The sequence below is a fragment of the Echeneis naucrates genome, chromosome 2, assembly GCF_900963305.1.
Source record: "Echeneis naucrates chromosome 2, fEcheNa1.1, whole genome shotgun sequence".
Classification (NCBI taxonomy): Eukaryota; Metazoa; Chordata; class Actinopteri; order Carangiformes; family Echeneidae; genus Echeneis; species Echeneis naucrates.
This window is the reverse complement of record NC_042512.1, coordinates 3,936,997-3,956,044: the sequence shown is the minus strand read 5'-3', so window position 1 is coordinate 3,956,044 and position 19,048 is coordinate 3,936,997. Positions and strand designations below refer to the sequence as shown.

Genomic DNA, 19,048 nt, shown 5'->3' with positions numbered 1-19,048 from the left:
TCCCACACTCAGAGCAGCTGATGGGTTTTTCATTGCTGTCACATTTTCTAACATTTGCATCACCTTCATGTATTTTCACATCTGACTGGGCCACTCTGGTTTCATTAGAATCATTCTCACTGATTTCAGTATCAGAGGAGTCTGAGACCTCTTCCTCTGGATCTGGATCTGGTTGAAGAGGACTCTGTGGATCACAGCTCCTGGCCGGTTCATTCATCTCTTCATCCTCACTCTTCACCTGAAACGGCCTCACAGGGTTCCTGGTCTCCTCCAGTCCTGGTACCTGGTCCTCCTCCTGTTCCTGTTTAAGGACTGGACTCTCTGAATCCTCCGGATCCGGACTGGAGGTGAACCCAGGAGGAACCTCTTTTTTCACCATCAGCTGCTGAACATCTGGAGGAAACGATTCAATAATGAATCCTCTTTATTAGCTACAATATGAACACAGTTATTCCTCCAGCTGCTTCATTCTACATCTGCCAAATACAGTCCTCAGCCTTTCTCACTCATAAAAACAACCAACCCGTTTTGTGGATCAGGACTCGGGGCTGCAGCAGCTCCAGCTGGCTCCTCTGCCGGTCGATCTCCTGCCTGAAGCCCGAAGCCTCCTCCTCATATCCGGCTACCATTCTGTCCACGGCCGCTAAGATCTCCCGGGAGGCGGCGGCGAGTCTGTCGGTGACAAAAGCCTGCAGGACTTCTGCTGTGGACATTTTACCTTGTTCACCTTTCAGCTGAGGGACAAAAGACCATCAGTCCTGTTTGTGTGCAGCAAATATACGGATGTTATCAGTATGAGACACTTTATCAAAACATTTCCTATATTATTTTTTTAAACATTGATTCAATGTGGTCATTAACCTGCAATATGCCCTTTAAGGTAACATTTGTGACTCTAACTACTTTCTTAACCCCCCACCCTCCATATCATTGATAAAACTTGCTGACTTGTGATTGACCTCTGAAATCACCAACATTACCCCAACAAATAGCACTTACTGCTCTCAGAACACAAGTCTGTGCTTCAGTTGGGGAAACGTTGGTGACAAATGCACTAATTCAGCTGATCTGACGAAATGTATTAATTTTTGTCCAAATTCCATCCAGGACAACCCCAAAGAGAAGCACTTGTACAACAGGAAGTCTTCCGTCTTTTTATTTGAAATGATCATTGTTGCATTCTAAGAAGAAGTTGTTGTCTTTGTCAGTCAGCACTGCTCCAACAAGTAGCACTTACTGAATTCAACAGTCAAGTCAATGCTCAAGTTAAGGTAACATTTGTGACTTTCAGACTACTTTCTCAACCCCCAATTGATAAAATTATAAAACTTGTTGTCCTGGTGATTGAATAAAAGACAACAACTTTTGTCCAATTTCCAACCAGGACAACCCCAAAGAGAAGCACTTATGCACAAAGACTTCATGAGTGTCTCTGATTGGAGTGATCCGAGTTAGATCTGAAGAAAACATGGCTCCAAGACTTAATGTTGTTTTTGTCAATTCACACTGAAAGTGGAAAAAGAGACCAATTGAATTGACTAAGTCACATTAAGCTTTCATTTTTACCTCACTTAGGATCTTCTCCTCAAGAGTCTATGCAGCAACTTTCCAGTTGTGTCATCGTTCCAATGGACTCCCTTTCAGGCTTCTACCTGAATGAAACCACTCCCACAGCTGCTTTACTTTGTTCAGGCGGTTTCAATGGTCTTGGTAATGGTTTGTAATGAAGAACACATTTAGTCCATCAGGAACAGACAATGATCCTCTTAAATTCATGAGGTCCGTTAGCATATGGTGAGAGGACTGTTAACTGCAGTGATTAGGGATTAGGGTTGTGTTGTTGTAGCTGATCGGTACAAATCTATTTAAAATTGCAAATCATCATAATTTTTACTGAATTTCTGAGCAGGACAACCCAAAGAGAAGGATTTATGTAGAAAGGAATAATTGTAGCTGTCTGAGTTAGAGCTTGCTGTTGTGTTTGTCAGTCAACAAATAGCTGAGCTGTGTAGTTGTGTTGTGCTACACACCAAACATGTCCAGAAAAGACAGACTGTTCTGTGTGTTCACACCATGATTCCTGCCATCCCAGTTCACCTTTTATGTCTTACTTTTGTTATCCTTCCCAAAATTTTATTTGATGGCACAGAGTGACACGAGGCACTAATAAAAAAAGAAGGGGGGCCTGAAAGTGTGACTTGGTTCCCATCATTCATATTAAAGAGCCATTCAAGAGACTCTCTGTGATCAGCTTAGGGTTAGCTGTCATGTTTCTAAAATGCATCAACAAGTGTTCAAGGCTTTTGATGGTGTAGTGGTGGTCAGTCATCATTGGTGGTTCATCTGTAGAATTCTCACCTGCCAGGCGGGAGGCCTGGGTTCAATTTTCTGGAATGTAAAACTCAGCTGCTCTCCATGAAAAGCAGCAGTCAGCTCTGCCTGGATACAACAGTGGTCAGAGCTGTATGATGTATGTTTATACTGAAACACTGACAGCTCTCCTCCATCTCCCTCTTTTACTTACTCTGGGTTCCAGGCCTCGTTGGTGCAGTAGGCAGCGCGTCAGTCTCATTATCTGAAGGTGGTGAGTTGGTGCCTCTCACCACTTCCAGTTCCACTTCCAGGCCATTGAAGCAACTATGAGAAGTCATTTCCACTGTGTGCTGTGCGGAAACAGCTCAGTTGGTAGAGTCTCTGGTTCAATCCTGGATTTTAGTACCTGTGGTGTGTCCTTTAGAAGACTGTCTTTTTTAATTAATGAGAGATAAAAAGCTATTTAGGAAATGTCAAGGTGCCAAACAAACCAACAGTTTCTACCAACATTTAATTGATGAATCAGTTGAATGAGGACAGATGTGATTTAAAGCAAAACAATCACAGCACAGCACAGAGGATTTGAACCCACAGATCCAGAAGAGACCTCTGATGCCAAAAACCAGGGGTCTTTCCATCTTCAGTCTAACACTCTCCCAAGTGAGCTATGTCATGACTTAGTGGATACTTAGGGTGAGGGATCTTCAGCACACAATGAAAATTTGTCCTATTACGGGCAGTAATTTTGCACAAAGGCAACACAACACTATCTCAAAGTAAATTTGTGCTGTACAAAGGACAACAACATGAAGTTGTGTGTGTGTGTGTGCATGTGAATTCATGCACATGAGTGGCAAATGAATTATTTTGAACTCTGTCGAAATAGCTTTGAAACCTGTTGATGTTGTTAAAGCGGCCTTTTCTCAAAGCTTAGCTTGCATGCTAGCATGGAAGGGGAATTAGCTCAAATGGTAGAGTGCTCGCTTAGCATGTGAGAGGTAGTGGGATCGATGCCCACATTCTCCACAAGACTTTAGCTCTTTGGAGATACAGCAACAAGTGAACTAAACACAACAAGTCTTTGGTTTTTTTGTATGGATTCATGGCAAAGGTCAAGGAGGTCAGTGGATCAGCAACAACCACAAAATTACTGTTTCTCTTGTCCAGAGATTGCAATGATAATTTTGTGGTTCATGGTGTTGATGCAGAGACAGAACTAAAAATTCCCAAAAAATACAGACTGTTTATTTTTATCATTATGCTGCGTTTCAACTCCTTGATGCTTTGAGCTGAAGAAAGAACAAGAGCAGTCGCACCATACAAGCATTTCAAAATAAAAGCCAATTTAGATTATTTTATTTGTATCTTTAGTTCAGATGTAGCAAAGCGCAACAATGCTGTCAATAAGGATCTTTCCCATTTGGGTTACTTGAAGTGATGGTGGCCACTGATGCAACACTCCGTAGCAGCACCACTCTGATGTACAGGGATGTATTTTGGATCTGAAAATACCCCCAACGTACGTGGCTGACCATCATGACTCTTACCAAAGTTTCTTTAGCATAAAAAAACAAATTGTCACATTAATGTCCTGAATGTGCTGTGTGTAAATAATGAAAAAAAAAAAAAAAACGCCACAAATGTTCCATCAGTAACCATCAAAGGAGATGCTGATTCTGTGATGTCACAAAGGTTCTAACATCAAAGGGATGAAAGACTCCTCCCACTTTTTTGTCATGAACTCCGCAGTCCGCTCGTTGGTCTAGGGGTATAATTCTCGCTTAGGGTGCGAGAGGTCCCGGGTTCAAATCCCGGACGAGCCCGTCTGTTGACTTGCAGTCATTAGCGGTGTGAACTGTTACACTGTGGAGCTGTGTGAGGTTTGCTGTCTGGTTGTTAGTTGTGGTATCTTGGCAACTGAAGCAAGAGCAATGGTAGTTTTGTGGCTCATGCTGTGCTGAGGAGAAGGGATATTGGTGATTGACTGCTTTTCACAGGAGACAAACTTTGGTAGGAGGGTTAGATGATGGTCACCCACTTACTTTACAATATTTTCAGATCCTCTGTACATCTTGGTACTTCTTTGTACTACTTTTGTGGTGCTGACATAACATGATGTTCTATCTGTCACCATCTTTACTGGTCCATGATTATGATGCATATAATGATCTTCATTTGCACGTGCACAGCGTGATTATATATATTTTTATCTTGGCAGGTGACCAATTGTCTGCTAGTTCACGATGTCCTTAAAGGCAGATATTTAGGATAATTCTAGCAGGAATAGCAGGCTGCAACAGGAAAAGTTCCAGTCAGACCTCTCGCACCCAAAGCCAGAATCATACCCCTAGACCAACGAGCCATTGACAGCAGGACATTTATGGCATTTAAAATGTAGTCAAACGTTTTCTGAGCATTGATCATACACTACAACATTTAGTATCCTTCCTAACCTATTCTCGCTTCTTGGAGATATTAAATATCTGTCCCAGTGGCCTAATGGAACTAACTGCTTATAAATGTCTCACTGGATCAAAAGCTTTGAGCTACGATAGGCTATGTAATTATTTAAGATTGAACATCTTACATTACTGACATCTGACATTACTGTTTGATAAATTTGGTGACTACTGCACTTTGGGTCCATTCGGAGAACATGGGGGGCTGTGTGACTTCATCACCAGAAATTAAAATGTCTAACATCGATAAAACCGTAGCAGCACAAATAAGAATTTTTACAGTGCAAACAAACGGTACAATTTCGCATCCATTCGGAGTGGACGCTCAACATTTTGCATGCAATGGTGGTGTAGTGGTGAGCATAGCTGCCTTCCAAGCAGTTGACCCGGGTTTGATTCCCGGCCATTGCAGTTTAACTGTGTGTCTACAATTTAACTTGAGATCCTGTAGATCTCATGCCAATGGTGCCCAACTGGTCTACAGACCAGGAGGAGGACGAAACCGTTCTATCTATTCTACAGTCGATCTGTTACAGTAGATACACACCCACAACAACACTCACACACATTGTTTAACTACATGAGATTTTCAGCAGTACTGATTAACAGGAAGACATTGAGAACTCTGTCTGTCATATCTATAATATTGATCATTGTAACCTACAGCTGATGAAAACCCAGAAGTACTTTTTTTCTACAACATCTGACTTTAGCAACAAGGAACTGCTGGGAGACATGAAGACTGTGCAGTTAAGTGACTGGTCAGAGAGAGTGCTGTGTCCTTTTAATGAAACTTATATGAATTTAACTCAACAACCTTAAACTTTATCAATGAGAAACTGAACCCAGGATCTCCTGTTTACTAGACAGGCTCTTTGACCAACTAAGCCACAGCACCACTCTGATGTACAGGGATGTATTTTGGATCTGAAAATACCCCCAACATACGTGGCTGACCATCATGAGTCTTACCAAAGTTTCTTTAGCATATAATAAACTGTCACATTAATGTCCTGACTGTGCTGTGTGTAAATAATGAGGTTCATCAAAACAAAGTCAGAACCAGAGCTCAGGCTGTTGGTACACAAACAAAGAAATGCATACTTTCCTGTTCCATCAGTAACCATCAAAGGAGATGCTGATTCTGTGATGTCAAGGTTCTAATGACATCACAGAGATCAAAGGCTCCTCCCATTTTTTTGTCATGACCTCCACAGTAGAGTGCACTCTGTTAATGAAGCTCAAAAGGCAAACATGGTACCTTTGAGTTCTGCCCGACAGAAGCAACAACAGAACTGGGACCGTTTGTGGTAGTGTGGCCGAGCGGTCCAAGGCGCTGGATTAAGGCTTCAGCCTCCTCGGAGGCGGGGTTCTAATCCCACCACTGCCAGTTTGTTTCTTGTCAATGAAAACCAATCCACTAAGTCAGGCACTTTTCATCTCCCTGTGAACAAAAGTTACAGTGACAGACGATACCAACGCCAGCTGGGCTGAAATGAGAAACATCACAGTCAGCCTTTTCAGACCCAGGTAGGTTTGCAGGTCTACCAGGTCCAATTCTCTCCAGATGTCCCTAAAACACACTTCCCCTTCAGGATGAAGGCAGCATCAAGCAGCAGAGGTTTCTGTAAAATTGACACAGTTTAGTCCGTTCACCTGTTATACACAGGTGCCTAACCACTAAGGGACTTGAACCCTCAGTCTTCTGATCCGAAGTCAGACGCACCATGGAACCAGAAGGGGTTGTCCTGATCAGCCTGTTCAGTCTCTGTGTGTCTCCCTTTTTGTTGCTGTCTGCTTTAGTTTAGTTTATTTGCACATTAGAAGCACACTGATAAAGACTTCATGATAAAACACTGTGCAGGGGAAGTTAGAAGTCAGAAAAGGTTTATGGGAATACTAAAAGCATCAGAGTTTTCATTTTCACATGGTTAGACTTTATTATTCATCAGTGAATTCAAACCCTTGAGGTTAGAAGTCAGAAAAGATTTATGGAAATTTTGATGACGTCACTGTCGTAAAGGAAGTGTGTCCCTCGCCTGTAATCCAAGTTACCGGGAGGCTGAGGCTGGAGGAGCGTTTGAGCTCAGGAGCTCTGGGCTGCAGCGGACTATGTCGATCGGGTGTCCGCACTAAGTTCGGTATCGATATGGTGCTCCGGGGGGAGCCCGGGACAGACTAACATGGAAATGGTGTCATTACAGTCGTAACAATGCCACGCTGAAGAGTAAATATCTTCTTCTTGAAGAAGTACTTCAGCATCATGTACCATCTTAGTAGTTTTGGAAAGTAAGTCACCCGAGCGTCGAGACTGTGCTCATGTGCCATCTGAGGGAAAACTTGGCCAAGTCCACAACACTCTTGCATTGATTGCTTGTTCCACTATGTCTTCATTGGGTTTATCGCAATGTCTAGTCGGAGAAACAACAAGGTAAAGGTTTCTGCATCACTGTTCAGTCAGATCAACAGCAGGCTGCCATCCACAGTTCATCACTTTGATTTTCATTCCTTCTTCAAATCTTTAATTTTATCATATGATATGTTTCGCTGGGTTTCAACTCCCTAACGCTTTTAGCTACAGAAAGAACAAAAGCAGTCGCACCGCTAATACTCTGCTAATAAAAGCAGATTTAGATTATTTTATTTGTATCTTTAGCTCAGATGTTGGTCCCCACTTCAGTAACTCAAAGTGATGGTAGCCACTGGTGGAACACTATATTCATAAGAGCTTTAGATTTAAATAAACACTTCAAGATTATACTGTAGAGTGCAAAGCTTGGCAGTGGTGGGATTCGAACCCATGCCTCTGAAGAGACTGGAGCCTAAATCCAGCGCCTTGGACCGCTCGGCCACACTACCACCACACAAACACCTTTTGAGCAAAGAGCAAATGAGCCGAAAAATTTGTTGAAAAATTAGCCCATCAAGAGACAGCGACATGCAGAACTTGTCCTGTTGCAGCCTGCTATTTCAGATAGAATTAATAAATATCTGCCTTTGAAGCAATCAAACATGACGAGGTGGCCGAGTGGTTAAGGCGATGGACTGCTAATCCATTGTGCTCTGCACGCGTGGGTTCGAATCCCATCCTCGTCGGTTGTTGCTTTAGTCTAAGTTACAGCCTGCTATTCCACCTAAAATTATCTATCCAGTCAGAATTATCCTCAAGGTCAGCTGGTTAGAGCTGAGCCACTTTTTTGATCATACTGTGATAAATGACATTCTCCATGTTTTCCCTAACCCAAATCTGTAAACATTAGTCAAAGGAGACAAGAAGAGCAGAGGTTGAACGGTTCCCTTCGATAGCTCAGTTGGTAGAGCGGAGGACTGTAGAGGCTTACAGCTGAAATCCTTAGGTCGCTGGTTCAACTCCGGCTCGAAGGAGGTCTTTATTTTCATCGGCCTCATCCAGCACGGTGATGAGTCTGTCTACAGACAGAAGGTGACCACTGTTGTATCACTGTTCATGTAGAGCAGCTGTGTTTTATATTGCAAGCAGCACTGAGTTTCTAACATTCAGGAATTGAAATCCCAGTCTTCCACAAGACAGGCAGAGATCCTGTCCACATCGGGGTTTAAACAAAGAACATCCCTGGGTGGGCTTGAACCACCATCCTTTCAGATAACAGCCGGACACGCTGACCGATTGCACCAAAGAGACATGTTGAGACATGTTGAGAAAATAAAAGTGATGAACTGTGGATGGCAGCCTGCTGTTGATCTGACTGAACAACGATGCAGAAACAACAGACAAAGTCAAATGAATCAGAATTAAGAATTAAGGGTTCAATTCAGTATAAAATGTCTTTTTAATCATCTGACATCACAGACCTTCTGACATCACAGATCATCTGACATCACAGATCGTCTGCCATGGCAAAAGCAGTGCAAAAGTTCACTGCAAATGCACTGCAACATGCAGTGAAAACCAACACCACACTGCAAAATGCATCGAAAAGGTGAAGGGAAAGAAAATGTAACACACTGCAAATGCACAGCAAGCGTGCTGCAAATTTGTCTGACATATAAGCTACCTTTTGAAAAAAAAAAAAAATCTGAATTCCAGGAAGACTGACTGCACATCTGAAGGCTCTGTGTTAAACTTCTGTTAGGATCAATGCTGGTGCTCTCCAAGTCTCCAAGCTGTCTACACGGCCTCATGGATTTTTTTACATGGTGTCAAAAGAAGACACTCGAAAAGCAGCATACAGTACTTGCACAGACGAGGTAATGTAGGGAGGAAAAGAAAGAGAAACATCATGTGGTGTGTGACTTCACTTCCTCTGTGGATAAACAAGGAGAATAAAGTTGTTTCCTAACAGCTTCTATCCAGAGACCTTCAGTGTGTGAGGTGAACATGACAATTTTTACATATGTTGGATGTTGACAATTGGTTCCTTTGCATCGGTTGGGAATTGAACCCAGGCCTCCCATTTGGCAGGTGTGTGTTATTTGGTGTGAACATATTTTCGAAGGACTGAGTAGCAATATTTCGACATGTCAAAGGAATTTTGGTCTTTTAAAAGTTTGGGCGGTCAAGAATAGACCAAAACAACTTTGTCCTCAAAAAACACACCTTGCTGCAGTAGAGGTGAAATGAAAGTGGTTTCTGTCAGAAGTGGGATTTGAACCCACGCCTCCAGGAGAGACTGGTATTTTGGTCGACTTTTGACCGCCCACACTTTTAAAAATCCTTTCTTTCCTTCCTTTAGAGTTAGCACTCTGGACTCTGAATCCAGCGATCCGAGTTCAAGTCTCGGTGGAACCTGAATCTTACCAATGGAACACTGAGAGTCCTGTCAAAATATTGCCACTCTGTCCTTCGAAAATGGAAACTACCTCCTTTTGTCCACTCTACACGTATGAATGCATGCAAAGTGTCTGATGAAGCCTCCTCTCTGCTTTATCTTCAGCAAGAAAATGTAAAATAAAATTAATTTTAGAAGTGAGCTGAAAGAAAAGGAGCAATTCTGAAAACAAGTTCAGGAAGTTTTGCATTCACCACTCGAGAGTTTTGAAATGAAATGAAAATCTGATTTTATCCCCATTTATATTTATAACTGTAAACTACGATCTCTTAAAGTTAAATGTAAAATCAATCGAAGAGTACATCCAAACTTATACGTTGACTCAGGTAGTAATTTCTTCTCATGCTGTTTCTCCTTTGCTGCTGCAGCTGTTACATTTACGGCGAAACGTGCTCATCCTCTCCGTGGGCCTGCTTTAAGACCTCCAACTCCACTGTGTTGAAGTAACTGGATCTCCATTGATGATGGCTTTTTATAGAGGTTGTGCACACGTGCAACTCAATGTGAACATGAACCAACTAAGATCAGCTGTTCTGGAACCGGATACTCAGATTTTCAAAGAGAGTCTGAGAGTAGAGTCTGTCTTGTAAACAGGACATCCTGCATCCAAACCCCAGCAGTGCTTCGCTCTCAGTGGAGTTCCTCCTCATCACCTCAACTAAGCAGAAAGTCATCTCTGCAGTTGTTCTCTGAAACGTCTGTATCTGTATCGTAGAAGAAGTAAACATTTTACATTTTCTTGCAAAAGAAAAAAAAACCACAGAAGCACACATTCACCATTTAAGAAGTGGAGACGGTTTGGCTCCATCAGTGACATCCCTCGACACTGGAACCTCAAACTAGCACCTAGCAGGGTTCTATGGTGTAATGGTTAGCACTCTGGACTTTGAATCCAGTGATCTGAGTTCAAGTCTTGGTGCAACCTCTGTCTTCTGATTTAGTGGGATAGTGACTACATATAACAGTAACTCCACTCTCCCCAAAAACAGTGATCCACCCCTGAGCAGAGAGGAGGCTTCATGAAACAGTTTGTCTTTTCACCTGCTGCAGCAGCTCAGAGCCTCTGTGGTTCAGTGAAGGTCCAAAGAGGATGTAGCTCAGTGGTAGAGGATTCAAACCCAGGAGACAGGTACTTTGACCAGCTAAGCCACGGCACCACTCTGAAGTACATGTATATACAGAGGATCTGGTAATGGAAGTGTAATGTGTATACTGCAGCTGAGGTTGATGGTAAAGTGATTTGTTTTAATGTCGGACTCTGCATCTACCTGAACCTGTTTGACTGCAGATGTGCATTTTCATTTGGACCCCAGGAAGAGTAGCTGCTGCCTCAGTGACAGCTAACGGGGATCCTGACAAGTGATAAACAATAAACAGACATTTCCAACCATCATCAAAATGTATTCTTTCATCAAATGTTCCTAAACTTCTATTAAAGGCAGCATTATTGCAGCAGTCAGCACCGTCGTACAGTGTTGGGGAAGTTACTTTAAAATGGAATCAGTGACAGATTACTAATCACTGTAAAAGGGATGAAACAGAACTATTTCATTCCTTCAAAAAGCTATAAGATAAATATATATTCAACCACATTTTGATTCATTTTATTCCATTCAGAAAGTAAAAATAATATATTTTATGACATCGTTACACACAGTGACATATTTCAAGTGTTTATTTCTATTAATATTGCTCACTGTGACCTCCAGCTGATGAAAACCCAAAAGTAGTTTATTTCAACAACATTTGACTTCACCTACAAGGAACTGCTGGGATTTAAACAGACAGACTGCTCTGTCCTTTTAATTGAATTGAACTTCTGCAGTTACATGAGGACCCAGTCAAGTGCTGGTATGCTGATGAAACTTTCAAGTTAATATGGTATCAACAAAGAGGCACTGCTGGGATTTGAACCCAGGATCTCCTGTTTACTAGACAGGCGCTTTGACCAACTAAGCCACAGCACCACTCTGAAGTACAATAATGTACAGAGGATCTGAAAATATCGCAATATAAGTGGCTGACCATGATGACTCCTACCAAAGTTTGTCTCCTGTGAAAAGCAGTCAATCACCAATTTCCCTTCTCCTCAGCACAGCATGAGCCACAAAGTTACTGTTGCTTCACTTTACAAGATACTACAAATAACACAACCAGCCAACCTCACACAGCTCCATATAATAAGAGTTAGCTCCCCTGATAACTGCAAGGCAACAGCTGGGCTCATCCAGGATTTGAACCCAGGATCTCTCGCAACCTAAGCAAGAATTATACCCCGAGACCTTCTCTGGTGGTCTCGTGGCTAGGATTCAAAACTCTCACCACTGTCGCTGGGGTTTGATTCCCAGTCAGGGAAAGTGGTTTTATTTACGAAAAAATACAGGTTCTGAAGTTATTCTGAGATGGAGAAATACTGAGTATCTGGTTCCAGAACAGCAGACAGGAGTCGGTTCAGTCAACATTTGGGATAATTCTAGCTGGAACTGCAGACTGGAACATCATAGAGTACTTCAAAAAGTACTTTGCATTTCAAACATAACAGCTGAAGAAGGGGACATTTTACTTCTAAATCCCTCCTGATAGCCAGCAGGAGCTTCACTTGGAGTTTGCTCACACTTCTGGAATATCCAGGCAGGGAAGGTTTCAGCTGTTGTCTTGTTATTTTTACAATACTTAACTACAATACATAAGTCAGGAAACTGTGACAAGGCTTTTGAAATTCCTTCCACCTGCCACCAACAAAATGTTCATGAAATATGCCAAACTTTAAAATTTAAAATGTGATGAAGTAACAGTAATGAAGTAACATAGTTTGTTCGCAGTTGTGAACCATGACACAACTGAACATCTTCTTTTCTCACCTATTTTGCTTCATCTGCTTTTTAGTGTCCAGGACACAGAGGAAGAGGACGCCTCCACATGCACACTTGTTCTTGATGTTTTCACTTACTGTTAAATTAAAAAAATTAAATTTTTATTCATCCAAGTGTAAGTAGTTGTTATGTAATATATATTACATATATATATATATATATATATAACAACTTTGTCCCCAAACACACCTGACAGCAGTTGAGGTGAAAGAAAAGCAGTTTCTGTCAGAAGTGGGATTTGAATCCACACATCAAGGGGAGGTTTTTCACTCAGACAGCTGTTTGCCACTGTTGGTCGAGGGCGTTCCTCCTTCCTGTTTCTCCAGCATTCTGGGGCTGGGGGGCTCACAGTGGACGAGGTGGCCGAGTGGTTAAGGTGATGGACTGCTAATCCATTGTGCTCTGCACGCGTGGGTTCGAATCCCATCCTCGTCGGTGGTTGCTTTAGTCTGTCTAAGTTGCAGCCTGCTATTCCACTTAAAATTATCTATCCAGTCAGAATTATCCTCAACGTCAGCTGGTTAGAGCGTGGATCATTTCACAGGAGACAAACTTTGGGAAGATGTTGGCGACATAATATTACAGGCTCGTCCAGGATTTTAACCCAGGACCTCTCGCACCTGAAGTGAGAATCATACCCCTAGACCGAGAGTTAAAGAACATTTGATGAAAGAATGCTGTGCTGAGGAGAAGGGATATTGGTGATTGACTGCTTTTCACAGGAGACAAACTTTGGTAGGAGTCATCATTGTCAGCCACTTTGCAATATTTTCAGATCCTCTGTACATCTTGGTACTTCTTTGTACTACTTTTGTGGTGCTGACATAACATGATGTTCTATCTGACACCATCTTTGCTGGTCCATGATTATGATCAAAGCATATTGTCCAAATAAAGAAATTTCAACAACTGAACATCATCTGTTCTCACCTATTTTGCTTCATCTGCTTTTTAGTGTCCAGGACACAGAGGAAGAGGATGTCTCCACATGCACACTTGTTCTTCGTGTTTTCACTTACTTAATTCATCCAAGTGTAATTAGTTGTTATGTAATACATATTATATACATAAAACAACTTTGTCCCCAAACACACCTAACAGCAGTAGAGGTGAAAGAAAAGACATTTCTGTCAGAAGTGGGATTTGAACACAAAGAGGATGCAGATCATTGGTAGACGTTCATTGGTCCATTGTTGTAAAGCAACTTCCCATACCGGGAGTCGAACCCGGGCCGCCTGGGTGAAAACCAGGAATCCTGACCGCTAGACCGCGCCAAATCCTAGCCAAATGTTGTGGTGTATGATTAATGTTCTGTGTGAGATTTTTTTTTTGATGACTGAAAAGTTCTCCCCCTCAGAACATTTTAAATTCCATAAATCTCCTGCTGTACAGGGCTTGTTGGACTAGGGGTATGATTCTCGCTTTGGGTGTGAGAGGTCCCAGGTTCAAATGCCAGACGAGCCCGTTGTCATGTTGCATAGCACAGTAAGACAGCAAAGTTTAAGGTGGAGTCAGAGACATATTAGAACATAACAGTGCAGAAGAAGGAAGGGAGTTGATATATTTAGACTTCTTCATTTTTAAATTGCAAAACTTGCTTAAACTCAACTCTCCTCCATTTAAACTCTGTGATGCATGGCCAAATCCACCAGGGCTTGCATTAACCAAGAATTCTCCGTCATTGATGTCACAAAGGTTCTAATGACATCAAAGGGATGAAAGACTCCTCCCACTTTTCTGTCACGAACTCCACAGTCCACATGGCTCGTTGGTCTAGGGGTATGATTCTCGCTTAGGGTGCGAGAGGTCCCAGGTTCAAATCCCAGATGAGCCCATCTGTTGCCTTACAGTCAATAAGGGTGCTAACTGTTACACTATGGAGCTGTGTGAGGTTTGATGTCTGGTTGTTAGTTGCAGTATCTTGGCAACTGAAGCAAGAGCAATGGTAGTTTTGTGGCTCATGCTGTGCTGAGGAGAAGGGATATTGGTGATTGACTGCTTTTCACAGGAGACAAACTTTGGTAGGAGTCATCATTGTCAGCCACTTTGCAATATTTTCAGATCCTCTGTACATCTTGGTACTTCTTTGTACTACTTTTGTGGTGCTGACATAACATGATGTTCTATCTGACACCATCTTTGCTGGTCCATGATTATGATCAAAGCATATTGTCCAAATAAAGAAATTTCAACAACTGAACATCATCTGTTTTCACCTATTTTGCTTCATCTGCTTTTTAGTGTCCAGGACACAGAGGAAGAGGACGTCTCCACATGCACACTTGTTCTTCGTGTTTTCACTTACTGTTAAAGTAAAAAAATCTAATTTTAATTCATCCAAGTGTAATTAGTTGTTATGTAATACATATTATATACATAAAACAACTTTGTCCCCAAACACACCTAACAGCAGTAGAGGTGAAAGAAAAGACATTTCTGTCAGAAGTGGGATTTGAACACAAAGAGGATGCAGATCATTGGTAGACGTTCATTGGTCCATTGTTGTAAAGCAACTTCCCATACCGGGAGTCGAACCCAGGCCGCCTGGGTGAAAACCAGGAATCCTGACCGCTAGACCGCGCCAAATCCTAGCCAAATGTTGTGGTGTATGATTAATGTTCTGTGTGAGATTTTTTTTTTGATGACTGAAAAGTTCTCCCCCTCAGAACATTTTAAATTCCATAAATCTCCTGCTGTACAGGGCTTGTTGGACTAGGGGTATGATTCTCGCTTTGGGTGTGAGAGGTCCCAGGTTCAAATGCCAGACGAGCCCGTTGTCATGTTGCATAGCACAGTAAGACAGCAAAGTTTAAGGTGGAGTCAGAGACATATTAGAACATAACAGTGCAGAAGAAGGAAGGGAGTTGATATATTTAGACTTCTTCATTTTTAAATTGCAAAACTTGCTTAAACTCAACTCTCCTCCATTTAAACTCTGTGATGCATGGCCAAATCCACCAGGGCTTGCATTAACCAAGAATTCTCCGTCATTGATGTCACAAAGGTTCTAATGACATCAAAGGGATGAAAGACTCCTCCCACTTTTCTGTCACGAACTCCACAGTCCACATGGCTCGTTGGTCTAGGGGTATGATTCTCGCTTAGGGTGCGAGAGGTCCCAGGTTCAAATCCCAGATGAGCCCATCTGTTGCCTTACAGTCAATAAGGGTGCTAACTGTTACACTATGGAGCTGTGTGAGGTTTGCTGTCTGGTTGTTAGTTGCAGTATCTTGGCAACTGAAGCAAGAGCAATGGTAGTTTTGTGGCTCATGCTGTGCTGAGGAGAAGGGATATTGGTGATTGACTGCTTTTCACAGGAGACAAACTTTGGTAGGAGGGTTAGATGATGGTCACCCACTTACTTTACAATATTTTCAGATCCTCTGTACATCTTGGTACTTCTTTGTACTACTTTTGTGGTGCTGACATAACATGATGTTCTATCTGTCACCATCTTTACTGGTCCATGATTATGATGCATATAATGATCTTCATTTGCACGTGCACAGCGTGATTATATATATTTTTATCTTGGCAGGTGACCAATTGTCTGCTAGTTCACGATGTCCTTAAAGGCAGATATTTAGGATAATTCTAGCAGGAATAGCAGGCTGCAACAGGAAAAGTTCCAGTCAGACCTCTCGCACCCAAAGCGAGAATCAGACCCCTAGACCAACGAGCCATTGACAGCAGGACATTTATGGCATTTAAAATGTATTACATAGCCTATTGTAGCTCAAAGCTTTTGATCCAGTGAGACATTTATAAGCAGTTAGAGCACATTGAACAGAACCTGTTGAAGTCAGAGAAGCCTTCCTGAATTCATGTTGTCTAACTTACTGACACTTGAATAGTGGAACTGCAGACAGCGGACACATCATATGAGGGGCTCCTCTGGGATTTACACACAGAACCTCTTGCACCCAAAGTCAGAATCATACCCCTCGATCAGGGGTCTGCAACCTTTATTTATTTAACCTTTATTGCCATTATTTAGTTTGATATTGATTAAGAAAAACCAATAACATCCAACCACCACCCAAAACAGAGGTTCATGATGACCCTGTAGTTGGCACACACCCTCTGGTCCCCCTTCTTGAAGGGCTCTTCATCATTATTTTGTTTGTGTGTAGCTGTTCTGTTCTTAATGTTGGATCTTTCTTGTCAATAAAGAATGCTTGAATAAAGATCTGAATGAAAAGTAAAATTTTTTCAATAATTAAAAAACTTTATCAAGGGCTCGTTGGTCTAGGGGTATGATTCTCGCTTTGGGTGCGAGAGGTCCCGGGTTCAAATCCCGGACGAGCCCTTCATATGACGTGTCCAATGATCTGCCCCCCTTCTGCTGTGGACATTTTACCTCCTTCACTTTCCAGCAAAACATTTCCAATATTATTTTTTTAAACATTGATTCAATGTGGTCCTTAACCTGCAATATGCCCTTTAAGGTAACATTTGTGACTTTCTACCTACTTTCTTAACCCTCCACCCTCCATATCATTGATAAAACTTGCTGACTTTTGGGGTTTTTTTTTTTATATATATTGTTCAAAATAAACTGAAATAAAATCAAATGGTGATGTGTGTCCATCTAAAATAATGGGAAATAGTGATGTGAAATGTGATGTGAAGAAATTAAATGGATCATCAGAAAAACACGTCCTGCTGCACCACAGAGTATGTGAGCGTTTACCAAAAGTGCGAACAGATGATCTGACCCTGACGTGAGTTGAACACGCAACCTTCTGATCTGGAATGCTGGACCACTTGAATAAAGATCAGAATGAAAAGTAAAATTTTTTCAATAATTTAAAAAACCTTATCAATGGCTTGTTGGTTTAGGGGTATGATTCTTGCTTTGGGTGCGAGAGGTCCTGGGTTCAAATCCCGGACGAGCCCTTCATATGACATGTCCAATCAGATGACCTGACCCTGACATGAGTTGAACACGCAACCTTCTGATCTGGAGTCAGATGCGCTACCATTGCGCCACAGAGTCTCTCAGAAGCGCACAACTGTAGGAGTTGAAATGCAGCAAAACATATTAAATGACTAAAGTAAAGATTTGAAGAAGGAAATACACATAACAGTCTGTGTTTTTGTCAATTTTTTGGAGGATTTTTTGCAGTTCCTCATCAGAGACTGGCAGCTGGACACACATGTCAGGATGGCTCAGTGGTCTTTTGGAGCCCACTGAGAGACGTGCTGTGTTTAATCTACTTTCTCTTATCCAGCATACATCGACCAACAATGACTGCTAGAGTCAAATATCTTAACATCAGTTTGAACCAACATGTAACTAGCTGAGGTTTAAATAGTGTAACTACAGCTGCTGGTCATTAAGTCTCTGTGGGGCAATGAGCCAGTGTGTTTGGCTGCTAACTGAAAGGATGGTGGACAGGAACCTGCAGAGAGATGCTGAGGTTGTGAGTTCAAGCCTCCGCTGGAGCATCTGGCTGTCTGTGGATTACTCCTGGAATGAACTTAATAAACTTTGCACAGTGTAGCAAAAAAAAAAAAAATATTCTGTGATGTGTTCACACTGATAATGAAGCTCCAAAGACAATCATGGCCATGCCAGATAACTTTGAGTTCTGCTGACAGAAGAAAGAACCAAACTGGGCCAGGAGCCAAATGTTTGTTGGATCAGGAATCCTGAAATGTGAAAAAGTGAACAAGCTTCCAATGACAACTGTCCCAAGTAAAGTCTCCATATTGTTCAACTTTTGCCCAAATGATTCAGTTGTGGAACTAATTTTCACTCCGATGCCGATGATCCCCTCCAACGAGACAACGACCTTTTGTTACTCAGTGTGATTCAACTTTGGTAAGATTTGTCAATATATATGAATGAATCTGATTTAATTTGAATCTGTGATTTTTGTTTTGGTGGCATTCAGAATTTATAATGAAACTAGTTGTGCTAACTCAGACGTGGCTGGATTTGTGAAGTAATGTTGTCAAATCTGTAAATATTAGTCAAAGAAGACAAGAAGACAAACGCACTAACGTCTCCCTTCGATAGCTCAGTTGGTCGAGGGGAGGACTGTAGAGGCTTACAGCTGAAATCCTTAGGTCGCTGGTTCAACGCCGGCTCGAAGGAGGTCTTTCCTTTCATCGGCCTCATCCAGCATGGTGATGAGTCTGCCTACAGACAGGAGGTGACCACTGTTCATGTAGAGCAGCTGTGTTTTATACTACAAGCAGCACTGAGTTTCTGACATTCAGGAATTGAAATCCCAGTCTTCCACAAGACAGGCAGAGATCCTGTCCACAAAGGAGTTTAAACAAAGAACATCCCTGGGTGGGCTTGAACCACCATCCTTTCAGATAACAGCCAAACACATTATACATTGCACCACAGAGACATGTTGAGAAAATGAAAGTGATGAACTGTGGATGGCAGCCTGGCATTGTGCATCAATTTGGAGAGCAGCAGCGGTCAGGTGGACAGTTTTCCTTCAGCAGTTCTGCCCTCTGTGAATACACCTGTTTGGTCACACCCTGTGTTGTTATTGTTTTCACCAGCTTGATGAATTGGTTGTCACATTTGTTGCTGCTAACAACCTTTTCAAAGAAAAGCTGTCACAAAAAG

The 19,048-nt window shown here is 42.0% G+C and overlaps 13 non-coding genes across 13 annotated transcripts; 10 read left to right on the top strand and 3 right to left on the bottom strand.

Annotated features, from left to right (window-relative positions):
- The first annotated feature begins 3,266 nt into the window (after nucleotides 1-3,266).
- Nucleotides 3,267-3,339, top strand: trnaa-agc (transfer RNA alanine (anticodon AGC)). The gene has a single exon. It is a non-coding gene; the product is annotated as a tRNA-Ala (tRNA).
- A 725-nt stretch (nucleotides 3,340-4,064) lies between these two features.
- On the top strand, nucleotides 4,065-4,136 carry trnap-agg (transfer RNA proline (anticodon AGG)). Its single transcript has one exon. It is a non-coding gene; the product is annotated as a tRNA-Pro (tRNA).
- A 975-nt stretch (nucleotides 4,137-5,111) lies between these two features.
- Nucleotides 5,112-5,183, top strand: trnag-ucc (transfer RNA glycine (anticodon UCC)). The gene has a single exon. It is a non-coding gene; the product is annotated as a tRNA-Gly (tRNA).
- Nucleotides 5,184-7,549: 2,366 nt separating this feature from the next.
- trnal-uag (transfer RNA leucine (anticodon UAG)) lies at nucleotides 7,550-7,631 on the bottom strand. The gene has a single exon. It is a non-coding gene; the product is annotated as a tRNA-Leu (tRNA).
- Nucleotides 7,632-7,786: 155 nt separating this feature from the next.
- On the top strand, nucleotides 7,787-7,868 carry trnas-gcu (transfer RNA serine (anticodon GCU)). The gene has a single exon. It is a non-coding gene; the product is annotated as a tRNA-Ser (tRNA).
- A 200-nt stretch (nucleotides 7,869-8,068) lies between these two features.
- trnay-gua (transfer RNA tyrosine (anticodon GUA)) lies at nucleotides 8,069-8,156 on the top strand. The gene is given in 2 exon segments: nucleotides 8,069-8,105; nucleotides 8,121-8,156. It is a non-coding gene; the product is annotated as a tRNA-Tyr (tRNA).
- Nucleotides 8,157-11,473: 3,317 nt separating this feature from the next.
- On the bottom strand, nucleotides 11,474-11,547 carry trnat-agu (transfer RNA threonine (anticodon AGU)). Its single transcript has one exon. It is a non-coding gene; the product is annotated as a tRNA-Thr (tRNA).
- A 1,259-nt stretch (nucleotides 11,548-12,806) lies between these two features.
- Nucleotides 12,807-12,888, top strand: trnas-gcu (transfer RNA serine (anticodon GCU)). Its single transcript has one exon. It is a non-coding gene; the product is annotated as a tRNA-Ser (tRNA).
- Nucleotides 12,889-14,215: 1,327 nt separating this feature from the next.
- Nucleotides 14,216-14,287, top strand: trnap-agg (transfer RNA proline (anticodon AGG)). Its single transcript has one exon. It is a non-coding gene; the product is annotated as a tRNA-Pro (tRNA).
- A 1,237-nt stretch (nucleotides 14,288-15,524) lies between these two features.
- Nucleotides 15,525-15,596, top strand: trnap-agg (transfer RNA proline (anticodon AGG)). The gene has a single exon. It is a non-coding gene; the product is annotated as a tRNA-Pro (tRNA).
- A 1,094-nt stretch (nucleotides 15,597-16,690) lies between these two features.
- Nucleotides 16,691-16,762, top strand: trnap-ugg (transfer RNA proline (anticodon UGG)). Its single transcript has one exon. It is a non-coding gene; the product is annotated as a tRNA-Pro (tRNA).
- Nucleotides 16,763-17,280: 518 nt separating this feature from the next.
- trnap-ugg (transfer RNA proline (anticodon UGG)) lies at nucleotides 17,281-17,352 on the top strand. The gene has a single exon. It is a non-coding gene; the product is annotated as a tRNA-Pro (tRNA).
- Nucleotides 17,353-17,380: 28 nt separating this feature from the next.
- On the bottom strand, nucleotides 17,381-17,452 carry trnaw-cca (transfer RNA tryptophan (anticodon CCA)). Its single transcript has one exon. It is a non-coding gene; the product is annotated as a tRNA-Trp (tRNA).
- Nucleotides 17,453-19,048: the final 1,596 nt, after the last annotated feature.